Raw genomic sequence first — 13,998 nt, 5'->3', positions numbered from 1 at the left:
GTATCTTATACGTTATTCTGATAGTGCATTAACCGAACTTATACACTTCATTTACAATTCCGATGCTTTACAAAACCCCAACGCACAACACTCTCAAAGAAAGCTATTATATGTCCTAAGAATGATACTGTAAACGAGATTAACTCTATCGTTATCAACATGACAACTGGACTGACAAGAACCTACACAAGCATTGAATCGGTTGTTCCTCACCCAGGTGACAACAACGATATCTAACTGCTCTACCCCATAGAGTACCTAAACCTTCTAAACTTCAATGGCCTTCCCCCACACACTGTTGAACTAAAAGTAAACTCACCTATCATGTTACTAAGAAACCTCAATCCAGCTGCTGGTCTATGTAATGGTACACGACTTACAATTACACAAAAACTGCCCGGGATCATAGAGGCACAAATAATGACGGGAAAATTCATTGGCCACCGAGTTTACATTTTTCCAAAATAAGCTTAACACATAAGGACGACCAGCTACCCTTTGAACTCAAAAGGCAACAATTTCCATTTCGTCTATGCTATGCAATGACAATTAACAAGAGCCAAGGTCAATCACTAGATAAGATAGGGATCTACTTACCACAACCTGTATTCGGTCACGGCCAATTATATGTTGCTCTATCAAGGGCTACGACACCCCACTCACTCAAAATTTTGATCGTACTACACAATGACAAAGACCCAACTCTAACCAAAAACATAGTCTACTTAGATTTTCTACATGAAATAGACAACACAATATACTAGCAACATACATTCCACCTTTCCAAATAACTATAGCATATCAACCATACATAAAATACTCTAGGAAAAAAACATACACCGTACACATTATTTACACTACTACTGTACATATGTTTAATACAATACTACCTAAGTTAAACATACTCATATAAACACACATACATATACATTGAACACATTATTGATACTGATATTGTATATACCTTGCTTACACGAACAACTACAATAACTATGCAACAACCAACAAAATGGAACACAACTCGATACAGATCCGTGACATCAAAGCGCGTCTAAAACCACAACCGCTACTAGTAAGAGTTATAAAAAAGTGGATACCAAAATTCCAGAAGGAACTTTTCTACCTTTTTGTAGACAGATATGTGAGTATTTTGTCCTACTATATACTAATTGTATTGCATCCCTTTGAAATTGACCTAATTGATGCATGTGTTCACGTCCTTTTCTTTTATTGTTCAACGCAGGGTGACGGTATCGAAGTTATGGCTGACTTAAATCAACAAGAACACTTTGAAGAAATAATCAAAGTTAGCGCATGTTATATGGTAATGGAGTACGTTTGTTTTAGTGCAAGAAAGACCAACAAGGTAGTGGACCATGAGGCTTCGTTACAAATTGGGAGCAGGGCAACATTCACATCTATAACTGATGCCAACATGTAACATCTCGTTTTTCGGGTTCCGGTTAATAAACGAAAGTATGAGTTAGTATGAGTTGGGCTAGTGTTGGGCTAAATGGAATTGGGTTATGGACTTGGGTTATGAAGGAAAGAGGAAAATATCATGGGCTTAAGCCTATGATCCATAATTATATAAACCATTAATACCCTTTTAATTTCATTTCACACATATTCCATACACCTCCCAAAACACACACTTAAGCTCTCTCTCTCTCTAGAATCTCCCTCTAGCCGAAATCACTAAGGAAACCGATACCGATCCAAGGTAATGATAGTATGATATTTTATGAGCTTAAACCCGTTAGATATAAACACGAAACGACGACCCGACACCGTTAAACCGTTTAAGTCACGAGATCCGGGTGGATTCGGGTATAAACCGAACTAAGATGAGCTTAGGGATCACCCTAGCTCAGATCTGGATCGAACGGGGCGAAAAACGGTGAAGAACGAGTCTAAACTCGTTTTTCCGGCAAATCCGCGGTTTTCCGGCGGCGGCGCCGAAAAGGCGGCGCTGGAAAAGTATGTACGAGGTTAAGGAATGTCAGGGAATGTTTTAACATTCCCTGATCTAACCCTAATTCGTTAACAGGAATCTGAAGAATTAGCCTTGATTCGTTATCTAATTCGCTAAGGAAAATAATGAAGAACTAGTCCAATTCGTTAAGGTCTAGTTCGTATAAGGATCAGTTCGTTAAGGTCCAATTTGCTATAAGGACCACTTCGTTAAGATGCCTGATTCGTTACAAAGGCAGATTCGTTATAATGTTATAATAGTTAATTCGTTATGAATTCCCATTCGTTAAGGACCAAATGACGAATTAGAACTTTGAAAGAATGACAGAACAGTTCCTGGACTTAGAAAAGAATGATTTAATTATGAAGAAGCCCCCGAACTTTTAAGTAGCAAATTAACTAACGATTCAAAATGTTAATGGAAAATGTGATAAGACAGTTCTGCCCCTTGGACCCTGCTAGGGGCTGCCGCCCCTAGACCCCGCTGCCAGGGTCGCTGCCCCCGGACCCCCGTTCGTTGAGGGTTATAATTAGACTAGAACTGCGATATGGATAGTGATAGTAATTAATGCGCGTAATGGTTATACAGTTAGTCGTGCGCAGCTAAAGAGGGGAATAACCGTAAACGGTGAACACAACCGCATTGAGGTGAGTTTCTAGCCCCACTTCCTTGTTGTGTTTTCGGGGCTGTGTGCATACTTGATGTGATAGTTAATACACTTACCTTAAGTGGTAAGTGTATGCCTTGTATGATTTATGTATGATGATTGCTTGACGGTGCGTGAACGATCTTCGGATATTGCATGTACCGTCAGGTGGTAGTTAAAGATATGATTGATACGTATGATGTAAGATATGATGTATGTATGAATATATATGATGTATGCATAATGTATGTATGATATGTTGATGGTACATGAACGCTCTTCGGAGATTGCACGTAATGTCAAGGAAAGTATGAAAGAACAGGTATGGTACAGTTGCATGGAACAAAGGGACCAGACCTTAATAATATCTGTGATGGTAGGGACCAGACCCTAATAATATCTGTGATGTTGGGGATCAGACCCTTTATAATATCTATGATGTTAAGGACCAGACCCTTATAATATATGTGAGGTTATAGGGCGGAAGGCTCTTTAAATAGGATGGATAGTTATATATGAAGAGTAAGTATGATCAATGTACACCCCTTCGGGCACGTGTGCAAGTATGAGAACAGATTGTATGTTGTAAGATTAACTAGAACTCACTCAGCGTAGCTGACTTTTAGTATGCACGCAGGTGAGTAGATTGAGGCAGCTTGCATAAGAGGAAGCACATGGCATGGACTTTAAGAAGCTGGCATCTCAAGGAAATGTTATGTCATTTTAAAGACACTGTTTTATGTTAAATAATTTGGAATGATCGTTAAGACAAGAAATATGGTTATGTAATGAAATGGTTGAATGTTTTTAATATTCCGCGAATGTTTTTATTAACTCTGATATTTAGAACTGTGTTTATGAGTAAATCCAACGTCCAAAGTAGGGCACCGGTAACGGGGCCTTACACAACATACCCACCTACTACTTCAGACTGGCTACACATGAATTGCTGAAGGTGCATAGAGAGTACCTGAGACCTCTTGCAGGTAAACGCTAATACTCAAAAACATATGACTACAACTAAAATAACACAACTTTGACTTTTATACTATGATAGATTACCTTTTTAACTCATATGAGCTATGGATACTATTAAACAGTCAAATACCTTTTCACTCTCTAAGTTACTGGGTCTTTATAAATGTAATCGGTTTATTAGTTTTAATCTCCGAATCAGGTGATAATAAGAAGCTATAGGTTTGTAAAACTTGCAGCTTTTAGCAAAATCATCATAGAAGCTAGCTTCCCATACCTGCTATCACATACACCTCCTAAACCTAATGTCTAATTTCTTAACTTGTAGACTACATTGGGCGGTTAGAAAAGAAATTTTTCCAGCACACAAACAAGGTGGATAAACTAAAAAAGTTCCTCATACAAGACGAATGGTAGGAAAAAATGCACCTAACTCAAATACAGTATTCATCATCAATGTTATTTTAATCCGAAACTCATTTCTCACAGGACTAATGAAGTTGAAATCACTTTTTGGAAAGATATGGAACACCTTGCGAGTGATAACATAGTTGAAGGTGACATAATCCTAATAACCTCCACATCAGCCACTTTCTACAAAAGTAAACAGACCACTTTGACATATTGTAATACAACTCACTCAAGTGAAAACAAACAACATTTGCGCAGCTTGAAAAAACAAGAGCAACAACCATCCATGTTAACCCAACATATCCTGAACTGATAAATACTATCAACAGGTAAAAAACTTAATTAATAGCTATTGTACCAGCAACCATACTAACTTAACTGAACCTCTATCCAGGCTCAAAGCCCTTCCACCGCTCAAAAGCAATGCCACAATCCATCAGATATCGACAGGAAACAAGGTAATGACACGCATACACTTCCTTCAGATATAATAAAAGTTCAAATTGCAGCAATTTAGCTAACACATATGCAAACATAACATTCCAATTACAAGTGCACTGCTCGCATAAAGGATATCGAAGCCCACCGAACATGGTACACTGCCCAATGCTCCAAATGTTCAAGCAAGCTACACCCACAAGGAGAAAAATCGGTCGAATTCGTCTGCTTACACCATAATGATATTGAGGCTAAGTTCAGGTAAGAATACAAAATAAAACAAATATACATTTTTATTACTTCATGTCAATAACAACAATATATATGATACAACTATTGTGTGAATGCGACACTCATAGACGACACCGCAACAACTAAAGTTGTCTTCTTTAATGATGCGATGACTAACATGCTACAAATTAGCTGCAAAAATATGGCCACTGAAGGTGGGAACACTAATCCACAGGTTTTATCACAGGAAATGGTTGCACACATTGGTCAACAAAAGCTTTTCGAAATAGTTGTACAATCTAACAAAACAGCTATTGTCACCAACGCCACAAACATGGGAAAAATTCAGCTTATTGAATTACAAACTGAGGTCGACACACTCACATCAATCCAACCTGTGACACCTGACCCTAAGAAACTGCCATTAAAAAGGCAAGACCCAACTACTACAGGTACCAGCCATAACTACTCTTTAAATATCAAATTCAGTTACTTATACTTCAAGTTAATTACTTATACTTCAACTTAATAACATATAAATTAAAACAGGAACTAAAGACAATGACAAGGGAGGCAAACGACTAAAGACTTGCCACTATAAAGGAAAGCGGTCTCTCAAACTGAGAAGACGAAAAGCGTCTCCATTTGTGGCGTTTTGTAAATCAATGACCAGGACTTTAACTTGGTGTAGCTAAATGATGCAAGTAACCACCAAACAAACACACTTTTTGTAAATGGCAAAAGATGGTGGGTTTTAGGACTAAAACTATATGTGAAATGCTCTCTATAAAACTGCTAGAAAGTAGTTCATTATCTAAATGAAAAACGGTGTGACCAATTACTACTATCTTTGATCAACATTTCTAATTATGTTACATCTCTTTAGCCTTTTCACACTTAACATTAATGTATACTGCCGAAATGAAAGGCTAGACCAAACCCGCCGCAACGCGGCGGGTCTAGATACTAGTATTATAATAAAATAGCAAACTGTTAATGGGATGTTACAAATGCAAATTACTTCATGAGCTATTCTTACAATAATGATGAAACGCGTTCCTTGAGCATGTTACAACAACATATTAATCATACTAAAAATTAGATGTAAACAAAAGGGTTGGAAAGCCAAACTAAGCAGACTAGCATACAGTTGGTATATATGCTTCCAAAGAGTAGTAGTTTCTTGAGTTTTAGAACACACACCAAAATAACAACCGGCATGTTACCATGTATCCAACAAAAACATGGGAGCTCCTCGAATTAATTATCTCATATATGATTGTGTTTCCTCATGATTTCCATTTGAAGCTCCTCAAAATATTGTCGTTGCATATTTAACACTGCACTTAAATCCATCAGCATAATTCGTTGATTAAATTCCATCTTAGCAAGCTCTATTTTCTCAGCCTCCAACCTTAGTTGTTCTTCTTGTATATGTTTTTCAAACTTCATCTTCTCAGATTTAAGGAGATAAAGCTCCTTATCTTGAGCACGACACTGCTCAAAAAGTATACTTCATCTTCCTAAGTTGGATGATTTCCTCGGATTTCATATCTTGAGCCTTTCGTTTTCTTTGTTCAACTTTCCTACCTATCTGTCGGTCCAAATCGATATCATCGTTCTCAATTGCATTCTCTTCCTCGAGATTTAAAAATCAAATCGCACCATCTATGTAATACGGAATTATTCGTAATAAGATACTGGCTACAATTGAAAAGGTTTTATCAATAAAATTTTCATTTATCCGTGATCTAGACATAGGTAGCAATCCATTCTATCATTGTTCTCATTACTTCTAGCGGGAAAAGGATTCCCCAAAGAAAAGAATTCTACTGTACGAAATAACATAAAAACATATTCATTCACATGAAAAAAAGAAAAAAATGGTCCGTCTATTCGATTTGAAAAAAATTCAATATTCAAAAAAAAGAATCGATAAGAACTAAGAAATTAATATGGGAACCGGATTCGATTCCACCTTACTTTACTGGAATAGTCTACCAATGAAAGAAACTATTCTTATTTGATTGAAGTTACAACTTAGAATAACCTCAGTTGATTGAATTATGATACAAAGAAGAAAAAGAATCAGTGTATGATGAAACTATAATAACCGCCCATTTTTTGTGTTGTATATTTCCGTGTATACACTATACAATCAACTATAAAAAAATTCTTTATCTTTGTATTTTTAATAGAATAAATAGATAGGATAACGGTTTTATTTATAACTCAAAAATTGGCCTATAAAGGAATTTGAGAATTCATTTGATATGGAATCATAGTCTAAATAGATAGAATAATGATATAAAGATATCCATTAATGTAACACCCCGGCTAAAGCGGAATACGCCCGAGTGTGACGTACAGATTGCTCAAAACACATGTTACACTATTAAGTGACAATAGTATCATTAATTCATTCCAAAGCATCAAGTACACAAGTTATTTCAAATTAACAAACACAAGTGAAAAGGAACAAAACAAACATCTTGTTTATTATCTAGATGACCTAACTTCTAGTTTCCTGGTCATTTCATCCTCTAATGAAAGTACCTGTAGCATATATATAAAATAAAGTCAACTAATTGAAAGTTGGTGAGTTCACACAGTTTAAATAATATATTAAAAACCATACAATTCCATGAAAACTTGTGAAAAACACATAAGGGTTCTTTACACTAGAAGCAATGGTCCATGAGTGTAAAGAAAAAATGAAGGTCTTTTCCAGTTGGGATTGTGCACTAACGTACTCAGATCGGAGTCCCTTTTTCCACTAGAAACAACGGTCCATGAGTGCAAAGGGGGCGTATGATCATACTTATCGAAGAAATCCATGCACGTAATATTTGAGCAAGTAACAAGTAAACACACAAGTCCATGATGCGAATTGTAGTTTGTAAATAATAAATAAACGAAATTTAATTTTTGATAGGATATATATGCTACCCCCAAAATAGTAAAAAAAATGTAAAAATGGGGGTGTGAGAAACTCACCTTGAAGTTGAAGACAACTTGAAATAAACCGAAAGTGCGTAAATGAAACCGAAGCAATTGAACATCACGAACTAGAATTAAAAGTTCAAAATTAATATTAACTAACGTCTTATAAAAGTAGGTAAATCGGCTTGTCGGGATTTTTATATATTTTCTATCATTATATGAAGTTTGATATTATAATTTATTTTAACGAATTATTGAATCTAATATTTTTAAATTACGAGGTTAATGTTAAGTTTGAATATTATAACGTTTACGGAGTTTTCATTTTAACAGTATATTTTATTTTGAACAATGAATATGTTAACAAAGTATAAAGTTTACGAACGAAATATATATATATATATATATATATATAATATGTAAAATCGAAATTATAGTAATCAAATCGAAATTCAACCATTTATGTATCACCCTAAAGCGGAATACGCCCCGGCTAAAGCGGAATACGCCCGAGTGTGACGTACAGATTGCTCAAAACACATGTTACACTATTAAGTGACAATATTATCATTAATTCATTCCAAAGCATCAAGTACACAAGTTATTTCAAATTAACAAACACAAGGGAAAAGGAACAAAACAAACATCTTGTTTATTATCTAGATGACCTAACTTCTAGTTTCCTGGTCATTTCATCCTCTAATGAAAGTACCTGTAGCATATATATAAAATAAAGTCAACTAATTGAAAGTTGGTGAGTTCACACAGTTTAAATAATATATTAAAAACCATACAATTCCATGAAAACTTGTGAAAAACACATAAGGGTTCTTTACACTAAAAGCAATGGTCCATGAGTGTAAAGAATAAATGAAGGTCTTTTCCAGTTGGGATTGTGCACTAACGTACTCAGATCGGAGTCCCTTTTTCCACTAGAAACAACGGTCCATGAGTGCAAAGGGGGCGTATGATCATACTTATCGAAGAAATCCATGCACGTAATATTTGAGCAAGTAACAAGTAAACACACAAGTCCATGATGCGAATTGTAGTTTGTAAATAATAAATAAACGAAATTAAATTTTTGATAGGATATATATGCTACCCCCAAAATAGTAAAAAAATGTAACAAAGGGGGTGTGAGAAACTCACCTTGAAGTTGAAGACAACTTGAAATAAACCGAAAGTGCGTAAATGAAACCGAAGCAATTGAATATCACGAACTAGAATTAAAAGTGCAAAATTAATATTAACTAACGTCTTATAAAAGTAGGTAAATCGGCTTGTCGGGATTTTTATATATTTTCCATCATTATATGAAGTTTGATATTATAATTTATTTTAAAGAATTATTGAATCTAATATTTTTAAATTACGAGGTTAATGCTAAGTTTGAATATTATAACGTTTACGGAGTTTTCATGTTAACGGTATATTTTATTTTGAACAACTAATATGTTAACAAAGTTTAAAGTTTACGAACGAAATATATATATATATATATATATATATATATATATATAATATGTTTCACGAGTTTAAACAAGACTTGACGAGTTTTATAACGATTATGAATTATGTTAACGTAATACAGAGTTTAACGAAACAATGGTATTTTAATATAATATTAATCGGGTTTACATGAAGATTTAACGGAATCAAAAGTTAGGTTTTAGGTGAAAAGTAATAAATATAAATTATAACTAATGTTATTTAACTTAAAATAGTTTTTATTTGATTTATTATAATTTTTAATTATTTATTTTGGTTATTTTTAATAAAAGAAAAGTGTGTTAAAAGAATAAAATATCAAAATGCCAAACCCGGATTCGAACCCGGGTCCTTTGTACCACATAAAGATGGCTTAACCACTAGATCAACTTGTAATTTGAATAAAATGTGGAAACAATTATTTATATAATAATACAACAAAAACTTCATCTTCTTCAATTAAACCCTAGATTTAAGTCGTTCAAACCGTTCCATGTTTGCCCGAACCAAGTTTGGGCTTTTGTTAGTCACTTAAAAACAAGTGGAAAGCATAAAAAGTTTACCTCAAACAGTGCCGGAATGATGGTGAACGGAGTTCGCCGGAAAACGAACTTAGGTGAACTGATTAGAGATTTTAGAGTGTGTTTTAGATTGAAGTGAGGATTGGGACGAGTTTAGATGAAGGATTAAGGGCTATTTATAGTGATAATTGGAGCGTCTAGGTGTTAATGGGTGTTAATTGGATTTTAATAATACTCCGGCGGTTACCCGGATTAATCGTCCATTAAAATGTTGTTGTTATTAGTTTTTAATAGAAAATAAACGTTTGTCGTTACGTTTTAATGATTCTACACTATTTAAACGAGTCAAACGACGAGGAAATGGAGCGCTTCGGTTCGCCGGAAGATTCTGGCCGGAAAAGCGTGGGTTAAGGAGGGTGAGGGCTAGTTTTTTTTATATAATATTATATCTTAAATATATTTCACATTTAGCCCCTAATCTTTCAGTATATATTAAAACTGAATTTAAAGAATGTTTATAAATTGAACCTTGTACTTTCCAATGTTATATAATTGTAATAAAAGTTAAGATGTTTTGGATTATTTTTATATTACACCCGGCTAGTTTGCGACTCGTTTAAATAATGAAATTAAATCTCGGGGTTTCGTTATTTGAACAAAAAGAATAGGAATAAACGTATAATAACTTAAAACATCGTAAATATTATATAAATTGTGAACGAATGACAAGAATACATTGAACCACAAACGGGTCGATTTAACGAATACAAATGAAAATAAAAAGAACGACGAATATCACATAAGATTAATGAAACACAAATTGAGATTAATTAATGAAATTATAATATATATATATATATATATATATATATATATATATATATATATATATGAACGAAAATTTAAAACATGTCGGATTTTCAGGTTTGAAAAATAACGAATGTTACAGGACTTACAACTTTTGGAAATTTCGTCCCGAAATTAAAATTAAAATAGAAATTTTAAAAGAGAACAACTAATATACGGAGTTGTTAGAAATTTTAACCATTTTATACATATATATTTAAAACAAAATAACGTAGATCTTTGAATGACTCGAAAGAACGCCACAAATAGAAAATATGACAAGGACACTTATATATAGGATGTACAATCGGCGTATCCACCATGCCCTTATCATATTTTATTTGTCCTATTTCCCCAAAATCATTCCAAGTTCCGAGTTATTTCACACAAACGGACTTATTATATTTTCCATGCGAGAACTTTAATAATTATACGTCGACCCATAATTATCTCTATCGTCGGATGGTCCATATAACTTGCTCTATTGTGTGGTTTTAAGACATAGACCTTTGATAAATAAATAAAATTATCATATAGGACGTTGAAAATTAAAGCCAATGAATTAAAATGGTAAAAACATTACACAACACATTGATAGACCATTCAGGCCAATGACAAAGCGAAAACACTAAGTTAAGTAAATAAAATCATCGTAGTATGAACCAAGTAAATGATGTTGAAAACAAAATAAAAAGGGTAATGAATTTAAAGAATGAAAACATTTGAATTATGAACATCCTAACATGCAATTGAAATAATGGGGTTGAGAATAACGTGGTAGGTAAACGTAGCATTTTACCAACGAAATATGAACATGTAAATTGATAACGCATTGGATTTGAGAATATCTTAAATAAACGAAACTTTTAGGTATCAGAATATCATGATGTTTAACAAATGAAAATCTCCAATAGAATATCGACGTGACCAATGGTAACGTTGATATGAATAAACAATTATATCTTACAAACATGTAAATTGATAATAACTTGAAATGAAATGGATAAACGAAATTTTAATATTAAAATATTGAAATAGATTAAGTTTGTGAAAAGAAAATTTTCTAATAGTAACTTTTTGCTTATCAAGTATATAATTGGTATTTCGAAATCAAAATAAAGTATTTGTCTTAGATTGACGAAATCAAGAACAATAAAATGGTTCAATAAAACATTGAGTGGAAAGAGAACAAAAATTACTAAAGCAATTTGTGTGAAATAAACATAACATAAACTCAGCCTTTACATGGGACACAGTCCTGATTCTAAGTAAACGAACTCGTTTGGAGAGAACCGGTCACCGATAGTAAAATGTAGAAATAAAAATGAAAATACGGTTTCTGTTAGGTAACTATGTACACATACATGTTCATAGTCCCAATTTCCACTTAACGATTACGTTGATGAGAAATTGATCATAGATCACGAGGTAACAAACGTAAATTGATTCACAACATGCGACTAAGGATGATGCACGAATTTGCGTTTTGTAAAATAAAAATGAATATGGATAAAAGATTAATGAACAATCGAAATAAAGTTCGTAAACAATATTCTAAAGAAGTGGATATAAAGATCACTTTGGGTAAGTCCGAAAAATACGTGAAAGAGAAGTTAAAGAAAAGAAAATGTAGCTTGCGACGCTTGTGTTCTCGAATGTTGGTTTATTTGAAGTATGAGAGGTTGACGTGGGAGATGGTGTCATGATCTCTTAGCCAAAACTCATTGGCGTTAACGAAGGGGAAAGAAAGGAAGGGATACAACATATATTTTAATTTACAAAAATCGGTTGTAAACCGTGATGCTTTTTTTTTCATCTCATGATAAAATAAGATTTATTCTATTTTACTTAGGCAAAAAGTTTTTAGCTATCGCTAAGAGTTGTAAATTTTACGAAACTTTCACATAAAAACAAATGTTTTCTTTTGGCCCGCGACCTAGGTAGAAAGGAAAGAAAAGATCGTCAAAATATCCAACTTGTTGAATGAAAAATAGTCTTAAAGGGCTTAAGTCTTGTTTGAAACAAAAAGTTCACTTTAAATATGGTTTGAAATAATAATTACATTATTATTATTGGTGACGATAATACTAGTAATAATAATATTACTAATCATAATAATAAAAATATTATTGAACGAAAAATAGATTCAAAAGGGCTCAAAACTTGTTTGAAACAAATATTTTACTTTAAATATTATTATATTAATAGTAGTGATGTAACTTCCCGAAAATTCTAGAATAATATTTAATATGATAATTGCGTCGGGTGAATTATTTGAGTCAGTGGAATAATAATAATAATATAATAATAATGCTTAAGGAGTAGCGGGCTTGGTTAATAGAATTAAAGGTGGACCAAAAAGGAAAGATGGGCCTTAGGTCCATGGGCTTAAGGGAATATAAATTCCCCTTAAACCCTAATCCTTTCCATTTTTATCTCTACACCATAGCCTACACCTTGGAAAACACACACGAACACCATCCTAAAACCCGAGCCGAAATCCGAAGGTGAAAACTCGAGCTTGTTGGTGCTAGAACATTATGACGAACCGAACCTGCGTCAAGACCAACTCGTGTTCGTAGTTCGACTCGTTTAAGGTACGTTTATGATTAGGAATTGTTCATGGAGGTTCGGATTTGTTTAAGTAGTCCTAGATCTGTATACGAATGATAAATACGAATCCAACACAACAAACCCTACTGAAATTGGTTAACAGTTGATAGATTAATCGAGGGTAAACAAGGCGTATGTATATAGGTATAATCGCACCCTTTAAAACTTAATACTTGGATGATTGATGTGTTGGGGTTTGTGATGCTGGCATGGCAAATCCAACGATACCAGATTCGTGTGTTTTCGTTAAGTATTGAAGGTCTAATTGCAGATCTGGCTATTGTTGAGCAATTCGTGTTCTTATTGATTTTGACTTTGACCCTAGAGTCAAAGACTTGGGCAAGAACTGTTGACAGTTCGTTAAGGATGATCAATTCGTTACGCGTACATAACGAATGAGACTCATTCGTGTAAATGGATAACGAATCTATCCATTCGTTATATTTAAATAACGAACTAGACGAGGTACTGGAATCACGAACTAGGCTAACGAACTGAGATAACAAATCAGACGAATCAAGTGATTCGTTACTTGCCCAATTTGTTATAATAAGGTAACGAATCAGAGGACGAATCAGGATAAAAAGATAACGAATTAACTACCGAATTAGGCTTAATTCGTTATGGAAAATGAGTTAGCGAATTAGATAAAAAATATAAATCCTAATGGAAAATGTGTTAAGACTGTTATCGAAAATAAAATTTTTCCAAGCTGACCTGGCAGCTTAACCCCAGCCAGGGGCTCTGCCCCTTGGACCATGCTAGGGGCTGCCGCCCCTAGAACCCCGCTGCCAGGGGCGCTGCCCCCAGACCCTTGTTCGTTGAGGGTAATAATTAAACTAGAAACGCGATATGGAAAGCATAGTAATCAGTGCGCGTAATTGTTATACAGTTAGCCGTGCACAGCC

At 33.9% G+C, this 13,998-nt stretch overlaps 1 long non-coding RNA gene across 1 annotated transcript; it reads left to right on the top strand.

Moving 5' to 3' along the window:
• The first annotated feature begins 3,533 nt into the window (after positions 1-3,533).
• LOC143623786 (uncharacterized) lies at positions 3,534-5,473 on the top strand. The gene is made up of 4 exons (XR_013151963.1): positions 3,534-4,009; positions 4,086-4,336; positions 4,402-5,128; positions 5,226-5,473. It is a non-coding gene; the product is annotated as an uncharacterized LOC143623786 (long non-coding RNA).
• The last annotated feature ends 8,525 nt before the right edge of the window (positions 5,474-13,998 follow it).

The sequence above is a fragment of the Bidens hawaiensis genome, unplaced genomic scaffold (genome assembly GCF_021521415.1).
Source record: "Bidens hawaiensis isolate Kalapana, Puna unplaced genomic scaffold, B.hawaiensis_p1.1 tig00003540_1, whole genome shotgun sequence".
Classification (NCBI taxonomy): domain Eukaryota; kingdom Viridiplantae; phylum Streptophyta; class Magnoliopsida; order Asterales; family Asteraceae; genus Bidens; species Bidens hawaiensis.
The sequence above is the reverse complement of the archived record's forward strand: the minus strand, read 5'-3'. Positions and strand labels throughout refer to the sequence as shown.